The sequence below is a fragment of the Leptonychotes weddellii genome, chromosome 11 (assembly GCF_054177405.1).
Source record: "Leptonychotes weddellii isolate Sample4059 chromosome 11, ASM5417740v2, whole genome shotgun sequence".
Lineage (NCBI taxonomy): Eukaryota > Metazoa > Chordata > Mammalia > Carnivora > Phocidae > Leptonychotes > Leptonychotes weddellii.
The window spans coordinates 79,155,509-79,173,845 of record NC_138379.1 but is presented as its reverse complement, the minus strand read 5'-3'; the positions used below and the strand labels follow the sequence as shown (position 1 = coordinate 79,173,845).

Below are 18,337 nucleotides of genomic sequence, written 5' to 3'. Positions count from 1 at the left end.
GGAGAAAGATAGCAAAACCTGGATTCATTTGAGTCCAGCCTCCCTAACATATTCTCTATTTGCAACACAGATGATTTCCTCTAATATCATTCAACAGGTGCTAAACTGTAGCTTTTCTGGAGATTAATCATTGCAACCTTGGTAACAGAGAATCAGGAATTGATAAAGCAGCTCCCAGAATCCTTCGGTTATTTCTGCTGTGGACTCAGCACGGGACACAACAGTGTATTTTGTAGGTGCTCATTAATGGTGATCATGATAAGGAAAGTAACCTCGCCCTTTGCATTCCCAGTACCACACTGATAGGAAAATATGTTTGCTTTTGTGACTCTTAGGCTGTAAGCTTCTTAAGTCTTTTACCTAACTCTTATTTTCAGACACCAGCACATAGTAGGCACTCTAAATACAGGTTGAAAGGTTTATTTGTTGGAGTAAATTGCATGAATATATAACATGCAAACATGAACATCTTTCAATTTCATTAGAGAGGGTTTGAGTAAGTATGGTCATTTTGGGTGATTTACCAGCACTGTTTATCTTAAAATTTTCATGTACATTTCTATTTTCACCCATTTGAGACAAAGACCAAGGCCACACAGATGTAAATTATTTAATTGGATCATTAAGCCAAGTCCATTTTGGGACTCAGTTGACCAGCTAGCTGAGAAAAAAGTAGAGCTAAGGAACAATGACATGACTTTACTTCTTTTCCAGATTTATCAGAAAATGGCTCAATCTGAATTCCCATTTCAATATTGTAGATCTGATTAGAGAAGGGGAAAAATGAAGTCAAACTCTAAGCAGGACAAAAATGAAATTAAATGGCAATTTCAAAATACTTAAATGCCTCCAAAACTTTGATGCTATATCTCCAGTCTGGACCACTTTTACAGGATTGTTCTCAAATTGATCAGCCTGCTCGGTGTAAGCTTGTGTCCCAGGAAAGGTCTAAATTAGGTAACTCTCCAAGAGAAGATAGACCAGCACCTAACAGTAATAGTAGTTGTTGTAGTGTTGTAGTGGTCTGCTGCCTGCATTTCCAAGTCTCAGATTCTGTAGTGATGTGGAGTGAATGAATGGATCATCCCTAGAGCCTGGAGTGTGTCCAGTGTTTGCTGAGGCACTGGCTGGGAAACTGAGGGAGCTCTGATATAAGCCGGTAGTTAGATTTTCCACCTTGCATGCCTCTCTTGCAAAACCACAGTGCTGGCTGGGATGAAGACGTGGCAGGAGGAGCCTCCTCTGTAGAGTCAAAGATAAGAGGACTAGTGTTCTTGCTTGACTGCTGGACCCAGCCAGGTCTGCGTGGACCCTCCATGGAGGAGGAGGACAGAGGCTAATCTTCATTGCCTTGTCCCATATATCTCGTGCTTGTTTCTCCAGGCCCCGCCCCCCTTCCACATTATTTCAATAGTGAGATAGTCAATTTATTTTGTTTGGCACATTGTATTCCACACACAAACTGATCTGATAACATTTGGGTGAAATTATTAAATTTAGCAAAATATTGGAGTAGGGTTGTTTAGTTCTGGGATGCTATATAACTTGATCAAAATGATTTTCATTTCATGTTGCTTATTTCGGTTTTCCTACAATACTATGGCATCTAGCTACAAATGAAAATAGTTAGACATCCAGGTAATTTAAGTCCATCTTATCAGATATTAGATTTGGGGAGATGAGGATAATAAAATAAAGGTTTATTATTTCCAGATGGATATTTGGCATTGTGGAGTAACAGCCTCTGTAGGGTAACATTTGAAGAATTAACATTATTGGAGCCAAAATAGAAGAATGATATGATTCTTCAGCACAAATGGACATATATGTCAAATAAGCATTGGACTGAAATAAACCAATTTAATTTCCAAAAGCCCATTGCACTTAGTAGAAAATCCTGAATAATGCATGCAAGCCTATGACATTGCCCTGTGAGCCACTCTTTGGATTGCTACTGAAAAGTTCAATCCAACCCAACCTAATGCATTATATATGCGTGTATATATGTGTGTGAAAATTTGAAGCCTCTGAACAAAAGGTCTTAAACAATGTAGCAGGTGTCAACTTTGAACCAAGACAATGGTGGGAACCCTAAATCACAATATGACATACTTAAACCAATTTGTTCCAGTGAAATACACTCAAGCATCAAATGTTTATTCAAAGAGAGACTACATATGCCTTTTCTGTGGAAGACTGTCCCTGTTTGTTTTTCCTCCTTTAAGTATGCCCCAGTATCCCAAAGTATGTCCTTAAGACTGAAGCTTAGTTATCTATGGTATGGGGACAGGATTGGGAAGAACTTGACCCAGTTCCTTCAGGGATTAGTTCTTGAACTCCTGAAAATCGTATTTAAAGTGGCTTACAAATGGATGAGAATTTTTGCCTGATATTTGAGATTGAAAACCCGTGAGGGGAATCCATTTTGACTCTGGAACCACAACTTGAGACTATTAACACTAGGTATCTCTTCTTAATCACCAGGCAAGAACTGCATGTGAATTTGATTCTGCCATGACTGGCCACTTGGAATAAAATTTAAGATGTTGGAGAACATGTATTTTCCTTGAATACCATGTGAAGACTAGAGTCATGCTAAGTTGAGCAGACAGAGCTCTGCAACAGTACTCAACTGTAAATGCATTGTCATACCATTGGCCCCTCTCCCCATGTGGGAGCTCCAATACTTTTGGGGTATAATGTATCATAATGACCAGGATCCTCCATTATCAGAAAACTTTGGTTGAGACTTGACTCTACTCATACTCAAATCTTAAGCAAGGGACGTTCAGGATGTCAACAACTCTGAAGTTTTCTACACTACAACAGCAGTTCTCAAACTTTTCTGTCTCAGGACCCCTTTACACTCTTCAAATTATTGAGAGGCCCAAAGAATTTCTGTGTTTGTGGATTATATCTATTGATATTTACCATATTAGAAATGAAAACTAAGCTTTAAAAAATATTTATTCACTTAAAAGTAACAGCAATAAACCCATGATAGGCTAACACAAAAACATACTTTTAGGAAAAATAACTGTATTTTGCAAAAATAAAAAGAAGAAGAGCATTGTTTTTACATTTTTCCAAAGCTCTTTCCTGTTTAATAGAAGACACCTAGAGTCTCAATGTACATCTGCAGTTCTTCGGTAGTGATATCACAGTACTTTCAAAAGAGTGGGAGTGAAAAAGTCACAACAATTTAATATGACTTTGAAAATAGTTTGGGCCTCATGGACTGCCTGAAAAGGGGACAACCTGGGGGTCCCCAAACCACACTTTGAGAACTACCATCCTTAGAAGTAAAATGGAGGGTAACGACAATAGTAACTACAGCCAATTTTACTTGAATCACTACTCGGTGCTTGTCTCTAATTTCAGTGTTTTTCATATATTATTCCATTTAACCCTTGTAGCAACTCCAGGAGGGAGATATTCTATAGCCTTTCTTCATTTTCTAGATGAGGAAACCAAGGCAGAAAGAAGTTAAGTGACTTTCCCAAGATCCTAGGGCTCATAAATGGTGGAGTCAGGGTAGGAATGCAGGTGCAGGGTTGTTACAGGATCAATAATGATGGGGGGGGGGGGGTGGCCATGGTGGTTATAGGAGTGTTTCACATTTATGAAGCATTGAGTATGTAAAATGCCGGGTGCCGGACACGAATCCTCTTTTTGCCCTCACAACAGATCTATGATACGTACAGTATTATGATCACCATTCTACACATAAGGAAACTGAGTCTTTCTTATGCACTTTCCTAGTGCATAGGAAAATTATGTAAGTTCTCTAACTCTACAGTTTTCCTATTATGGTGATGAAGTTGGAAATTAGGCTGAAATTAGGAGAGGTGGTCTGATGACCCATTTAACTGGCATCAGTGCAGAATAAGATATAGTTCTTTCTGCAAAAGTGAATTTTCCCAAATAGTTCATCTTCACTAGTTTGTGGGCCCAAACTATACTGATGGAAGGGATTATTATGAACATTAGCTTGGATTCTGTGCTTTCCTTTAGAGAGATACATTGTGGGCTATGGAGGTGGGCAGGCCTCCATTTCCTTATTAAATCATCTCAGGATGCTTTATATGTTGTATGTGGGTTTTCTTTTTGAAGTTTGTAGATCTTTCCTTTCATATTTCTTTCTGTCTTCTCCTTACCAAACCAAGAGCATTTTCTTTTCAGAAGAATCCTCATACTTGTGTCTAGCCCTCCCTCGGTGCCCTCGTAACTTACTGGTCATGTTCTATCTCTTAGGAAACCAGGCAGCCCAGTTTGCTGGCATTGTGGGTAAAAGAAGAGCAAAACCTGTCTGAGTTTATGGACTCTGCACATGTTTTGATTGTTCTAAATGCTTCCTCTGCTCACTTGCTTCTGATTGGCCCTGCCCAGATAAATGAGCTTGCTGAGTAAACCTTGCTCCTATAAGTGATATATTACTGAGGGATCACAACTTTTGCTAGTTCGAAAGTTTAATGCCATTTATTTTGAAGACCATTTGCTTAGGGGCTTTCTTTTTATATATTTTTACATTTGAGAGCTCAGCTCTTAACTACACTTTTAAAAATCCTTTAGAGGAAACCAAATATGTCTTGTTCCAGTTCCAATAAGATTGCTTTGAATGTTTTGAACTTGTAGTCATGGTTGAGATGACCTAATTTAAAACACATTTGGAAGTTCAACTGAGCCTAACCTAGGTAGCTTCAATGTTTTCTTGTATGAGTTCACTTTTTTGTGGTTGTTGTTTTGTCTAAATTCATGTCCCATTCTTGTTTATGTTCTTCTGTAGCTGAGCTATATCTCCAGGAAAAAAAAAAAAATAAGAAAGCCACCAAAGAGGGAAAAGAAAAGAAAACAAAGAGAAAGAAGGAAAAAAGAAGTGAAAGAGATGATATGTGAGCAGGGAACAAATACAAAGCATTATTTCACTAGACAACAATCGATTGAATAAAACAATTATAGGTGCTAAGGACTGGTCTAAGGAGTGGACATGCAAATCTTTTCAATCACACACATAATAAAGTTCACATTCTAGGATCTGACTCCTGCCTACCCACCTAAGTTTCTCACCCAATCCTCCTGACCTTGTAATATATGCTCTATGATAATCCAATGACATACTGTGGCCTCCCTCAAACTCTATGCACATATGGCTCTCTGCTTTGAATGTCCCTATGACCCCCACCGTTTGTTTGCCAGCAAACTCTTAATCATCCTTCAAAACTCAGCAGAAGCGTCACCACTTCTGAGAAGGTTTTCTCTCCTCTCTAGTTTGGGTTCACCCCTTTCGTCTTTGTACCCCTACTGTACCTTTGAGAGTACTCTTTTCACAAAGACATTTGTATGTTTTCATGTTTGCTTCTCCACTAATTTGCAAGCTCTTGGATAAAAATTTCTGCATCCTTAGATCTACAAGATGCTGGAACCAAAGTGGATGAACAATATATACTGAGTAAGTTTAAATTTGAATTATAAAAGAGTTCCTGTTGTCTAGGAGCTGGCAAACCTGTGGCAATACAGACTTATGCATTGGAAACTGTAGCACAAGATGAGCTCTCCCCGATGTTCTCCTGAGGGGCATGTCTGCTAATATAAAAACTCCTAGCTGACTCACAAATAAACCTTCACATATGATCAAAGATTTTCAATAAGCGTACCAAGACCATTCAGTGGGGGGAAAAGATAGTCTTTTCAACAAATGGTGTTGGGAAAACTGGATATCCACATGCAAAAGAATGAAGTTGGACCCTTACCATGCACTATACATAGAAATTAACCCCAAATGGAACAAAGACCTAAACATAAGAGCTAAAACTGTAAAATTCTCAGAAGGAAACATGGGAGAAAAGCTTCAATAACATTGGATTTGGCAATGATTTCTTAGATGTGACACCGAAAGCATGGGTAGCAACAAAATAGGTAAGTCGGACTACATCAAAATTAAAATGTTTGTACGTCAGGGGACACTATCAACAGAGTGAAGAAGGAATACATGGAATAGGAAGAAATATTTGCAAATCATATATCTGATAAGGGATTAATATAGGATAATATATTAATATATAGGATTATATATTAATATAGGATATATAAAGAACTACAACTCAACAAGAGCAACAAAATCCATGGAATAGGAAGAAATATTTGCAAATCATATATCTGATAAGGGATTAATATCTAGGATATATAAAGAACTACAACTCAACAAGAGCAACAAAATCCATGGAATAGGAAGAAATATTTGCAAATCATATATCTGATAAGGGATTAATATCTAGAATATATAAAGAACTACAACTCAACAAGAGCAACAAAATCCATCTGATTAAAACATGGGCAAAGGACTTAGACATTTCTCCGACGAAGAGAGACCAACTGGCCAATGAAAAAATCTTTAGGGAAATGTGAATCAAAACCAAAATAAGATACCATTTCACATCCACTGGGATGGCTACTATTACAAAGTGGTTGGGGTGTGGGGGTAGGTATTGGCAAGAATGTGGGGAAATTGGAACGATTATGCACTGAAGGTGGGAATGCAAGATGGTGTGGCCACTATGAAACACAGTATGGCCGTCCCTCCAAAAATTAAAAACAGAGTTACCATATGACCCAACAATTCTACTTGTGTATACGTGTGTGAGTGTGTGTGTGTATCCATCCCAAGGAAGGGAAAGCAGGGACTCGAATAGTTTATGTGTATGCCTACGCTAATGGCAGCATCATTCACAATAGGTTCCACAAAAGGTGGAAACAAGTCGAGTTTCCACCAACAGATGAACAGATAAACAAAATGACATACAATCAAATATTACTCAGCCTTAAAAAGGAAGGAAATTCTGACACCGGCTATGACATGGATGAATGTCGAAGACATTATTCTAAGTGAAATAAGCCAGACACAAAAGGACGAATACTGCAGGGTAACACTTACATGAAATATCTAGAGAAATCAAATTCATCAAGGCAGAAAGAGGTGGTTGTCAGGCCTTAGAGGGGAGGAGATAATAGGGAGTATTGTTTGGTGGATGGAGAGTATCAGCTGGGAGATAAAAAGGTTCTGGAGATGGATGCACAACAGTGTGAATGCATTTAGCATCACAGAACTGTGCACTTAAAAATGGTTAAAATAGTAAACTTTATATCATACATATTTTATCACAACTTTAGAAAATTAAAAAACAAAAAGAAAAACAAAAAAACAAGCAGACAGAGCTCTGCTGTTACCACCCTATTGTTTCCATGTTGTCTTATAGCCTGCATGAGTGAATGCACTGAAGAATCTGGTAAAGACCTCACTTCAGTTTAATTATGTTAAGTAAGGCAGGAAGGAATCAACCTGCTGTCTTCACACTGAAGGCCCACGGACAAAGCTCAGCAAAGAACCCAGGCGAACTGGCTCCTGGCTCCTGATTCCTGGCACTGTGCAAAAGCCAAGAGGCTTTGCGGTTTCCCAGTGAAGAACAGGTAGGCACCAGGAAGGGGTGTGAGCGGACTGCTTTGTTGATAACAGACCAGCGCCAGGAAGAAGACACCTGTGATATGATTTGGCCATTGCTTCCCCTCCCGGGACTTCTGAGCTCCTGCACTTCCTACGCTCATTAAAAGTTATAGTTCTATAGTTGACAAAAGCGAGCAACTCATCTGGCTGTAACTCAGGGCTGAGAAGAGAGCCTCCCCTTCACTCACCCTACCTGGCAAGCCTCCTTCCGCCTTCTTTCTCCACCCAAGAAATTCAACCAACTGCTCTGTCAGAGATTTCTTTCCTCCCCACCACCATCCCCTAATGAAGTGCAGGTGAGTGTGCAGCCCCTCAAGAATGAAAAGGAGGGTGCTTTGGGAGGGGCAAAGGGCAACAGCATTCCTGAGAAATTCAAGCCCTCACATCCACTTGTCTTGCAGTCATCAGAGGTTCTTGGTCCTCTCAGGGAGTTGGCAAACTTCGGGTAGGTGCCAAGTAATAAATATTTTATGTTTCGTGGGCTGAACGGTCTCTCTCACAACTATTTATATTTTGCTCCTATGGTACAAAGTGCCAAGAATATGTAAATGGGCATGTCTGTGTTCCAACAAAACTTTATTTGTGGAAATTAAATTTGAATTTTTTATAAGTTTAATGTGTTTCAAAATAGTATTCAAAAACAAAATTTTCAACCATTTAAAAAGTTTATAAAAAGATATATGCACTATATATATATATATATCGGGTATACAACATAGTGATTCAACGCTTCCATACAACACCCAGTACTCCTCACGGCTGCACACTCACCTGCACTTCATTAGGGGATGGTGGTGGGGAGGAAAGAAATCTCTGACAGAGCAGTTGGTTGAATTTCTTGGGTGGAGAAAGAAGGCGGAAGGAGGCTTGCCAGGTAGGGTGAAGGGGAGGCTCTCTTCTCAGCCCTGAGTTATAGCCAGATGAGTTGCTCACTTTTGTCAACTATAGAACTATAACTTTTAATGAGCGTAGGAAGTGCAGGAGCTCAAACGGACACTGGACCGTATTTGGCCCATGGTATATTGTTTGCTCATCCCTAGTTTAAATACTTTTAATCTACCTATTTTAAAAAAAGAGAAGGAAAAGAATCAAAGTGGTGTTTTTTAAAATTTTTATTTAATTTTTTTAAAGATTTGATTTATTTATTTGAGAGGGAAAGAGCATGAGTTGGGGGAAAGGCAGAAGGAGAGGGAGAAGCAGACTTCCTGCTGAGCAGGGAGCCCCAATATGGGGCTCAGTCCCAGGACCCTGAAATCATGACCTGAGCCGAAGGTAGATGCTTAACTGAGCCACCCAGGTGCCCTGGTGTTTTGTTTTGGTTTTTTTTAATTAAAGTTTTTATTTAAATTCCAATTAGTTAACATATAGTGTATATATCGGGTATATATAGTGATTCAACACTTCCATGCAACACCCGGTACTCCTCACGACAAATGCACCCTTTCATCCCCATCCCTTATTTCCTCCATCCTCCCACCCCCTTCCCCGCTGGTAACCATTAGTTTGTTCTAAAGTAATGCTTTTTGAAGCTGAATTTGTGCTCCGCCCACCACCATGAATCAGGGTGGGGAGAGGCCAGTAAGAAGACAGTGAGGAGTTTAAGTATTTAAATATATAAATTGATAAAGACTTAAAGTAAGGTGCTGACATGAGGAATGGAAAGAAAGAGGAGCTGCAGGAGGGGTTTTGAAGCAGGCTGCATGGGGGTGAAGTAGGTGTGGGATTTGGAGATACCTGCACAGTTCAGAGACTTGGTAACTAGGAGACTCATGATCCTTTTTCACAACTTCCGCAGCACCTACAGATTGTCTACGCTGCTCCTATGTGTCTTCTCACCTACTGGCTGGTAGAGATTGTTTTCTATGTATTACTGTCCTTCTTGAGCTCCATAAAGCATGGTGTAGGCTCATCATCCCTTTCTGTTTGTATCAAAATTGCTTACACTGAGTCCAGGTCTTGCTAATAAGTATTAGAAAATATTCACCACTAATTGGTCCATTCATGTTGTGAGTATTTGGATAATTGTTGTAGGACTGGAGGGTGGGTGGCAGTTTTCCTCCCCCAGAGAATTATAGGTATGTCAGCTATCTCAGTTTATTGCTAAACTAAGTCTATTCCATAAAGAAACAGATATATCATTTAGATTATTCACAAAATTTATTTTCATGTGTGAAATACAACCCCCATGAGAGTTCCCACAAGAAAATGGGTAATCTAGTGGACTGATGCCTCAGAGAAAGGAATTAGCAGTGATATTCAAGAGCTTAAAACCCCAGCAAGCCCTCTTAATGGAAAAGTCTTGATGGAAAAGACCGCTCGTTTGCTGTCCCCAGTCTTCACATCTATACTCCATCTGCCTGATGCTTTTCCCTCTCAATTGAAAAACAAACAGGCACTACACAAAAAAAGAGGCCCATTTCTTGACCCATTTATGCCATAGGTAGGCTGGGTAGTAGGTCCAAGCAAATGCTTTCATGACTCCTTGAGGCACAGCTTCAAACAATGTGGCAGAGGAACGGAGTCCTGGAATATGACCGAGCAGGCTGGTATGCAGCGGGAGGGTGCCTGGGTGGGTATATCTGCTCCGTCTTTGAGCAGACGGTGAGTCTAAGCATCCCGGTGCAAACCACTCCAGTCACATCTGAAAACCAAACAAGGTTTTTTAGAACTGTGAAGTCTGCAGAGTGTTGTTGGTTCTGTAGTGATATCAGAGAAATTGCTTCACATCCTTCCTTCTGAGTAGGGGAAAACAAAACAAAACAAAATTAAACAAAACAAAACACAAAAAACCACGGCAGTAGCCAGGGGGTCAAGAAATCAAGGTTAAGTAATAGAGTGACATTGGCTAGAGGTTGGGGTCCTAGAAAAGAGAATGCAAAAGACTAGATTAGATTGAAACAATTAAAAGTGCCCTAGTAGGCTGGAAGTATAGGAGCACATTCAGGGCTAGAACTGGGTGAAATCATGAGGCAGATGACAGACTGGTTAAAGAAAGGATTGTAGACTTGCTAGCATCTCTCGTGTTATCTTGGGTTGGTTACCTATGCAACATGCAGAGAAGGCACTTTCTAGAATGGTGTAACGGAAGAGTCAGAGGCTCTCTCAGCAGACAGGCCTACACGTCACCTGTGTGTGACCTCGGAGAGTCACTTCACCTTACTGAGCCCCAGAGTCCTCATCTGTCAGATAGGATAACGTTTATTCCGAGGGTTATCGTGCAGATTCAGTGAGTTAATGTATGAAAGACTCAGCTCAGCCTAGTCCAGCATGGCAAACAGAGGCCATTCAATAAGTAGATACTCTTTTCCTCTCTCCTCTTTTCCCAGAGGAGATAGGGCCTTTAGGTAAAGAGGACAGAGCATAGTCAAGAATTGTGAAAGGTCTGAAACTTGATGCTACTGTTAGCCTGACGGGTTAACCTGACAGTTTCATGGATGAATACACAAAAACTCCCGTATCAGAGCCCAAGTCCTTGCTTCCTCATAGCCCAGCAAGCAACATGCATATCAGCGTAATGGCACCGTCTGTCTGAGCCCTGATGCCACGGGGCAGTGAGAAGAGAGCCAAGCCAGGGGAGGTGATAGCTAGTCACACTGTGAGGTGCATTATGGGAAAAGAGCCCTGAGCTCAGAGAACCCAAGTTTTGTGTAAGGGGCAGTAAGCATACCTGCCCTGTGATCTAGACTCTCTGTTTCTTCCAAGCCTATTCACTACAGAAACATCCTTGAAAAGATAGTCCAGAACAGGGCAGTCAGGCAGTCAGTGCTCCTGCTCGCCAGACCTAAAAATGCGAGGCTTATGGAAGGCTGTCTCCCAAAAGGCGCAACGGAAATAATGCGTTTTCCTTCCTGTGCTCTCACCAGGCTCATTAGCAGTGGCAGGCTTTCTGTACAGCATCACTTTGCTCTGTGAACATGGGACTCTCCTGCATTACAGACGCCCTGCATCCCACTCCTCGTCTCTTCTCCCCCTCATATCACAGTTCAAGCACCCCCTTAGGAAATTTCTGCCCCATTTGGAGCTGTTCAGAGCAGTGTCAGAGCCCACAGCTGTGTAGGCTACTGGCCTGACCAAGATAGGGCTTTTCTCTGGGGACCTGGTTTAAGCTTCATGAAAACTGTGACAGGAGAGGAGTTGGGTGAGGGGAGGAAGAGGAAGGCAAGGGAGAAAGCAAGACCCATCTCCTCTTCTCGCCACATCTGGAGAACATTTGATCCCAGCTTGGAGATGAGAACCAAAACATCTTCCTGCACCTGACATTTCCATTATGGTCTCTCCTCCAGGAAAGAAGTGGTCTAAAAAAGACACTGTTCCAATATAAATATGCTCTCTGAGAGAAACAATCTCTACTATTTATAAATGCCCTCAATGGCCCATTCATTCAATACACATATTTTGAGTACCAGCTACATACTAGACATTGTGTTAGCCACTGGGCTTCAAGCGTGATCAGCTATAGTCCTTGCCCTCAGGAGCCTTGGGCTAGTGGGCATCAGAAAAGAGAATAGGGAATTTGAATGCAAAGTTAGATGCTTCACGATAGTGAATCAGAGGGTGACACAGCAGCAGAGGGGAGGGGCACCTCATCTTATTTTGGAAGAGCAAGAGATGTTTTGAGGGAAGTTAACTTTAATCTGAGACCCTATGAATTAAACATTTCTAATGTCTATTTTAGAGGTAAGGAAACTGAGGCTCATAGAGTCTAAATGTCTTATCTGATGTTAGTTGGCATGTGGATGACAAAGTCATGACTCAAGTATAGTCTGACCCAGTTTTAGTGGGTTTTTCCATAAATACATATTTTATAACATATTGTTCATCTAAGCAGCTAGGGCCTTAGGAGATATGATCTATGAAAGCTGAGTCTTAATGGTGGTGGGAAGTGGAGGGTGTGATCAGGGATCAGGTGAAGACAAGTATGTGGGCTGGAAATAGGGAGAAAGGCTCAGAGCGCGTGACACTACTTGGGAAAGGTTAGCCCACTAGTTGGATCCTGGGGTGGTGGGAGAGTCTGGAGGATCTGAAGCCAAGGCCTGAAGACAGTGGAGATTATGGTAGGGGATTTTTTTTGGGGGGGGGGGGAAACATAGAATAAGAAAAAGAAGTATTCAAGGAAAAGTTGTGATAGAAAATCTGATGTGAGCAGCAAAACCTAACTTTCTCAAATTTGCAACTTCATCCAAACCAATGCTGCAAATGCTTGCTAGCCATTGCCACTATTCCAGGAAGCAAGAGGCCAACACTTTCTGAATACCCAGAAGAAAGACAAGAGAATTCAATGAGGACAGCAACACACAAAGCTTGTTGGAGTCTTCACAGGAGCTGAACCAGGAGCTCCCCTAGTTTTCTCTCTACCCTTTGTCAGAGCTTGCTCTGATCCAGAGGGAATTAAAGCAACAGGTGAGGAGAGCCAGCTTCCCCAGTTTGACCCCATAGGAGCCCCAAGTTCTCTGGAACTGGCCTTGGCATTCGGAATGAGTGCAGTGACCTGGGTGCATTCGCAGGGTCAGACGCAGATCTGAAACCACAACCAAAAAAAGTGGAAACTGTTTCAAGTTGGACCAGGGCTTATATCACACACAATGGCTCAAAACTTTCCTCCCTGTCTTTAAGCTGAGCCAAACTCATCTGAGTTTCAAATGTCACCATTTAGCAGTTGGGTCGGCCCGCGCCTTCTCTTCCGTCTGAACTCTCAGCCAACCTAGGCAACATTTGGATCCAATTTGATAGAAAAATTGGGTGAGCTCCTTGCCAAATTCCTGTGAATCCATGTCAAAGTCAGTGATTTAGGCTCGGATTTGGGGTGTGGCTGAGTCCCCAGAGGAATTCTGTGGTTGCATAATCCACAGGAAATGAAGCAAAGGGTATTTTCAAATCTACCTCCGAGGCAGTGGGCTCTGTAGAATCTCAGTCTTATGGAGCTTTAAATTTCAGAGCTTTCACCACAAAGTTTAAGTGTTCCCACAGCACTTAACAGTCTTCTAGGGATTGTTTAGCTCTTTTTTCCCCATCACCCCATCATATAGGCTATTATCTATTTTGAACCAAAGGAAGCCAGTACGTACATAGGAACAATAAATCTCTTACTCAAGGTCAAGAAGGGATAAGATGGCTGGACTGGCTCCATGAATACTGTTGTACATAATCTACCAAAAACATGATCTCTGACCCCTTCCAAGTTTGCAAGCTGTTCTTTCATTATAGGGCACGTGACCACAGCAACAGCATAAAAGTCACAATAAGTACAGGCAATGGGAATGTCATAGATCAGGTTCTCTGGGAAACTGACCGTAAAGTCGAGATCTGCATACAAGGAGTTCTTTAGGATACTTTCAGGAACAATACTCCTGAGAGAGTCAGAGAAGGAAGACTGGGCAAAGCGAAAGGCTGAACATTCACAAGAGAAAGCATAACTGATCTCCTGGGGAATTCTAGAGCTCTGGAATTGTGGCAGTCATTAAATATGAGCCATCTCCTGGAAGGGCACGTGGCCTTGGCCAAGGAAGTTTCCTTTGACAGAGAGCAAGTTCCAGGGAAGGCTCAGCTCTGGGAGATTAGCAGTCAACACTCCTGGCAGCCAAAGTGCCTTGGTCCTGAAAGCAATGGGGAACTGCACCCTCTGTTATAGGAAAGGGTAGAGCTGTGTGGTAGGAACCCAGACTTCTGAGGCCAGTTTCATAGAGGTCATGTCCACGGTGATGTGAAATTTTTCATAGGCCAAGGCATGGGGCCCACAGAACATCTAAAGCCCCAGAGACTAAAGAGACAGAGACTCAGGAGATGAAAATGTTACATAGAGGTAAACCACTCTATGGCTCCTGCATTTTTATACTGCGGATAAAATCAAGTTTGACAGAGTAAATGGTGCAGCGAGGTCAAAGAAGAAATCAAAGGCAGACAAAATGGTCTGTCCAGGAAAAAGAATATGGTTTAGCTAAGATGACTGTGGAAATTTCCAGAACTCATTGAAAACCTCTAAGCCTTAACTTATATTTTGTAAGTCTCTTTCTTCCCCAAAGCTACTCTGAGGCTTCCTGGAGGCTTGGTCTAAGTGTTAACCTGGTGCCCCTAACCAGCCTGGCTAGTGGAAGATCACTAAGGTAAGAGTCAGGAGACATGAGTTTGGGGATCCACGTGGCAATTGGGTGATCTTGACTTAACCAACTCTATCCTTACCTGTTTTCTTCATCTGCCCCTAGAACTAGAAATATTGAAAGATGTACTCATTGTCCTACACTAGATAACAAAGTGAGCGTTTACACTTTCTAAAACATGAGAAAACATGAGGGGTTTCAAAAAAAGTTTCCCCCTTTCCTCTTTTTTCTCTCTTCCCCACTGTGATATTTTTAATGGCAAGACTATTATGCTATTGAGACACTTCTTATTGTCATTACTTTCACTTTCATTTCTATTTCTTTGCCTTGGGCAGATTCTTTTTTTTTTTTTTTTAAGATTATTTATTTATTTGACAGAGAGAGACACGGCGAGAGAAGGAATACAAGCAAGGGGAGTGAGAGAGGGAGAAGCAGGCTTCCCGCTGAGGAGGGACCCCGATGCGGGGCTTGATCCCAGGACTCTGGGATCATGACCTGAGCCGAAGGCAGACACTTAATGACTGAGCCACCCAGGTGCCCCCAGATTCTTTTTTCAGATCAACTCATGGTTCTCTGAACATGTCTGACGTTTTCTAACCTATGTGTACCTACCACAGGTATTCTCAAGACTGGGAATCCCCTCCTGCCCAGTTCAGAGCTCTTACTAAAATCTGATTAAGAGCTATCTGATCATTATCGTCCATCTCAACGGCACTATGGACTTGGTCCTTTAGTAACATGACACGTATTACATTGTAATTACCCGAGTATTTCCATTCATTCGCTAAACCTTCTTTTTAAAATTCTTTCTGGGTTTTTTCTCATCCTATCCCAACCTAGATGAGATAGTCCTGAGCTGGAAGTTAGCCTCTCCCAGTGACTAGGTCTGTGACGTTAAATTAGTAATGAACCTGTCTGAGCTTTAGTTTTCTCATCTGTAGAACAGGACCAATAATGGTAACTACCTTAGTAAATGATACAATACTTAGTACATAATCTGGCATTTTATAAACCTACATGTTCAACTGGAGGTAGTTGTAGGATGGAGCTGGAGGACATGAGTTGAGGACTGACTCCCCGTCGCCTTAGCAATAGGGTCCTGACTCCTTCACATGGCGCCAGTGTCAATGAACTGTGAACAATGAAGAACGTTGAGGTCATTTATTTTTACTGCCAGGGTAACTTCTCTAAAGAGGATAGCCTGATTTTTTAAAAAATGTGGGCTGGAAAATTGTCCACACTAATTTATAAGACTGAATTATATTCCAGTCAGCGCTTCATTATTCATAGGGGCATTTTCCACTTCTAGATTTATCAGTGGAATTCTTGCCCCTCAGATTCAGGCTGCCTTCTCCCTGCCACCCAGCATGTGGCTGGGCCACATACCCCCTCAGCTATTTAGTGTGGGCTTAGGGAATGCAAACTCATTTCAACTTTTTCCTGAGCAGAACATCACTGGGAAGGAAAATCTGAATCCCCAAAAGCCATACAAAGCATTCCAAAGTAAAATATAAGAAACATTTTGATTGTTTTTCTGTTTCGGATTATCTGTGCCACTATTCATTTCCTTTTTTGTGGATAATCAAGAACTGGCTGTATTATGGTTAACAGGACTTTAAAATTGCTGAGAAAACTCTGCAGGGCACTGAAATGTTTTAAGGGTAAATTCGTAATCCCCAATATTTGCACACAATAGCACATACAGCCTTGGACAAGAGGAGTCCGTAGGTAGTTCCAATAGTTCCAACTTAAGATATCTTTTTTTTTTTAAACAGGCATTTCAGTCAGCCTCAGCTGTTTCAAATCATATTAGGCCAGTGCTGATTAAAATCAGATAAGGCCCCCCGAGACAGAAAAGGGAAAAGAACTTGAACTGCAAAGAATTTTTTTTAGATCAACTTATACAAATTTTTAAAAAGAAAGAAAGAAGAAAAGAAAGATTATTTTTTAGTCAAGGAATTTTTAAACAACATTTAGCCAAATGTAGGCTCCACACCCCTTAATTGTTTTAACTTCAGTCATCTGAATGTCCTGGACATGTGCACTCTGCTCTGATAAGCACACAGCAAAAATAAGCTAAATGGAACATTCTCGTGGCCTCATGATCTCTAGAGTCCATGTCATCAAGGCATTAGTCCAAATATTGCACGTGGGTTATCTCTAATTCCAGCTTCGAGGGACCTAGGGCCACCTAGTCAGCAGTAGAGGGCCTCTGAGATCCAAGGCAGCTTGTGGTGGAGGTGGGGATTCAAGCTGGAATTCAGGGCCCTTGGGCCCTTTCCTTGGTTGTGTCCTCCCAAGTTAATTTGAGTGAAACCTTAAAACTCTTAGGAAAGCAGACCCATTGCCTCTTCCTTTGCAAGACTGAAATCAATTCAATTCAATATAAACCATTCACAGTTTCATTTGCCTATTTCCATGCTGTACTAAGCACAAGTAATTAAGATACAGTGTGTAATGTGCATCCAATATAACTCCCACCTTCCAACAGCTCAGTCTAATACAAGACAAGGATGTACAGAGAGATCTTCACAAGAGATATGCACCCATGAGCTCAAACATAATCATACTTTATTGGTTGCTAAGAGTGAGGTGGGAGCACAGAGATGGCAGCTAAAATGACACTGTAGAGCAGCCCAGGAAGACTCCGTGAGGGTGATAATATTTGAACCAGGCCATGAAGGATGAATAGGATTTGACAGATTCGGGAAGATAGGTGAGACTTTTAAGGCACCCAGCTAATTTTCCCCAGAGAAAGCTCTGGTCAGGGACAATACACAGAATAAGGCAATACCAGCTCCAGAAAGAACTGAGAAAAGGATGCTTAAGAGGGATAGAAAGAGGTGGGCGATTGGCAAGTGAGAAGACTTATAAGCCTTACATTCCTGGCCCTCTGTGTGGGCACAGTCACGCCTCTCCTCTCGTGAACTCCTTTCTTCAGCGGAACAGACACCCCCAGGAGTAGTCCTGACTCCTCTAGCCCCCACTGAACTTCGCTTCTTTTGGGATTACTATTGTTATTTTATTTTCTTTATTATGTTCAAAGAACAAAAATAATAATGATGCAAGTTACTCTGTCTTCCCTAATGATAATAATAGCTAATGTTATTTAGCATGTCTTAGACGCCAAGGATTTGTGCTCAGCATTTCATAAATATAATCTCACTCCGTGAATCTTCAGAACAGCCCTTCAAGTCATGTGTTTTTCTTAACAAATTGTATTTTACAGGTGAGGAGACTTTGACTTGAGAGCTTTCATGTACCCATGGTCATGCAGCTAGTAGGATCAAAACTCGTATTTTTCTCATTCCAAAGCCCCAGCTCTCAACCTCTACACTATCCAGTCTTCGTAGGAGTGCCATCTTCTCATAACAATAATATCATAGTTTTATCTAGGGCTTTACAAATGCACAAGGACTTTACTCCTTTGTATTTGGTCATTTAGTTATAATGGCCTTGTGTGGCCATTTCAAGGTTTCATTTGGTTTTTATGTTTTTTCCTTGAGAATGGAGATACTCAGTAAATATGAGGTAAGAGAAAGAAGAGAGAAAAGAAGGAAGGAAGGAAAGGAAAGGAAAGGAAAGGAAAGGAGGGAAGAAAGGAAGGGAGGGAGGCAGGGAGAAGGGAGGAAAGAAGGAAGGAAGGGAGGGAGGGAGGGAGGAATGGAGGGAGAGAAGAAGGAACGAAAGAAAAAAAGAATTTTCTGATGGAGAAATTGAAGGTCAGGAGAGATTAAGCAACTGT

At 41.3% G+C, this 18,337-nt stretch overlaps 1 long non-coding RNA gene across 1 annotated transcript in view; it reads right to left on the bottom strand.

Moving 5' to 3' along the window:
* Positions 1-9,636: 9,636 nt before the first annotated feature.
* LOC145716297 (uncharacterized) overlaps positions 9,637-18,337 on the bottom strand; it is a 35,260-nt gene continuing 26,559 nt past the window's right edge. The window contains exon 3 of the long non-coding RNA XR_014138888.1: positions 9,637-10,233. This is a non-coding gene — a long non-coding RNA (uncharacterized LOC145716297). The remainder of the gene's footprint in view (positions 10,234-18,337) is intronic.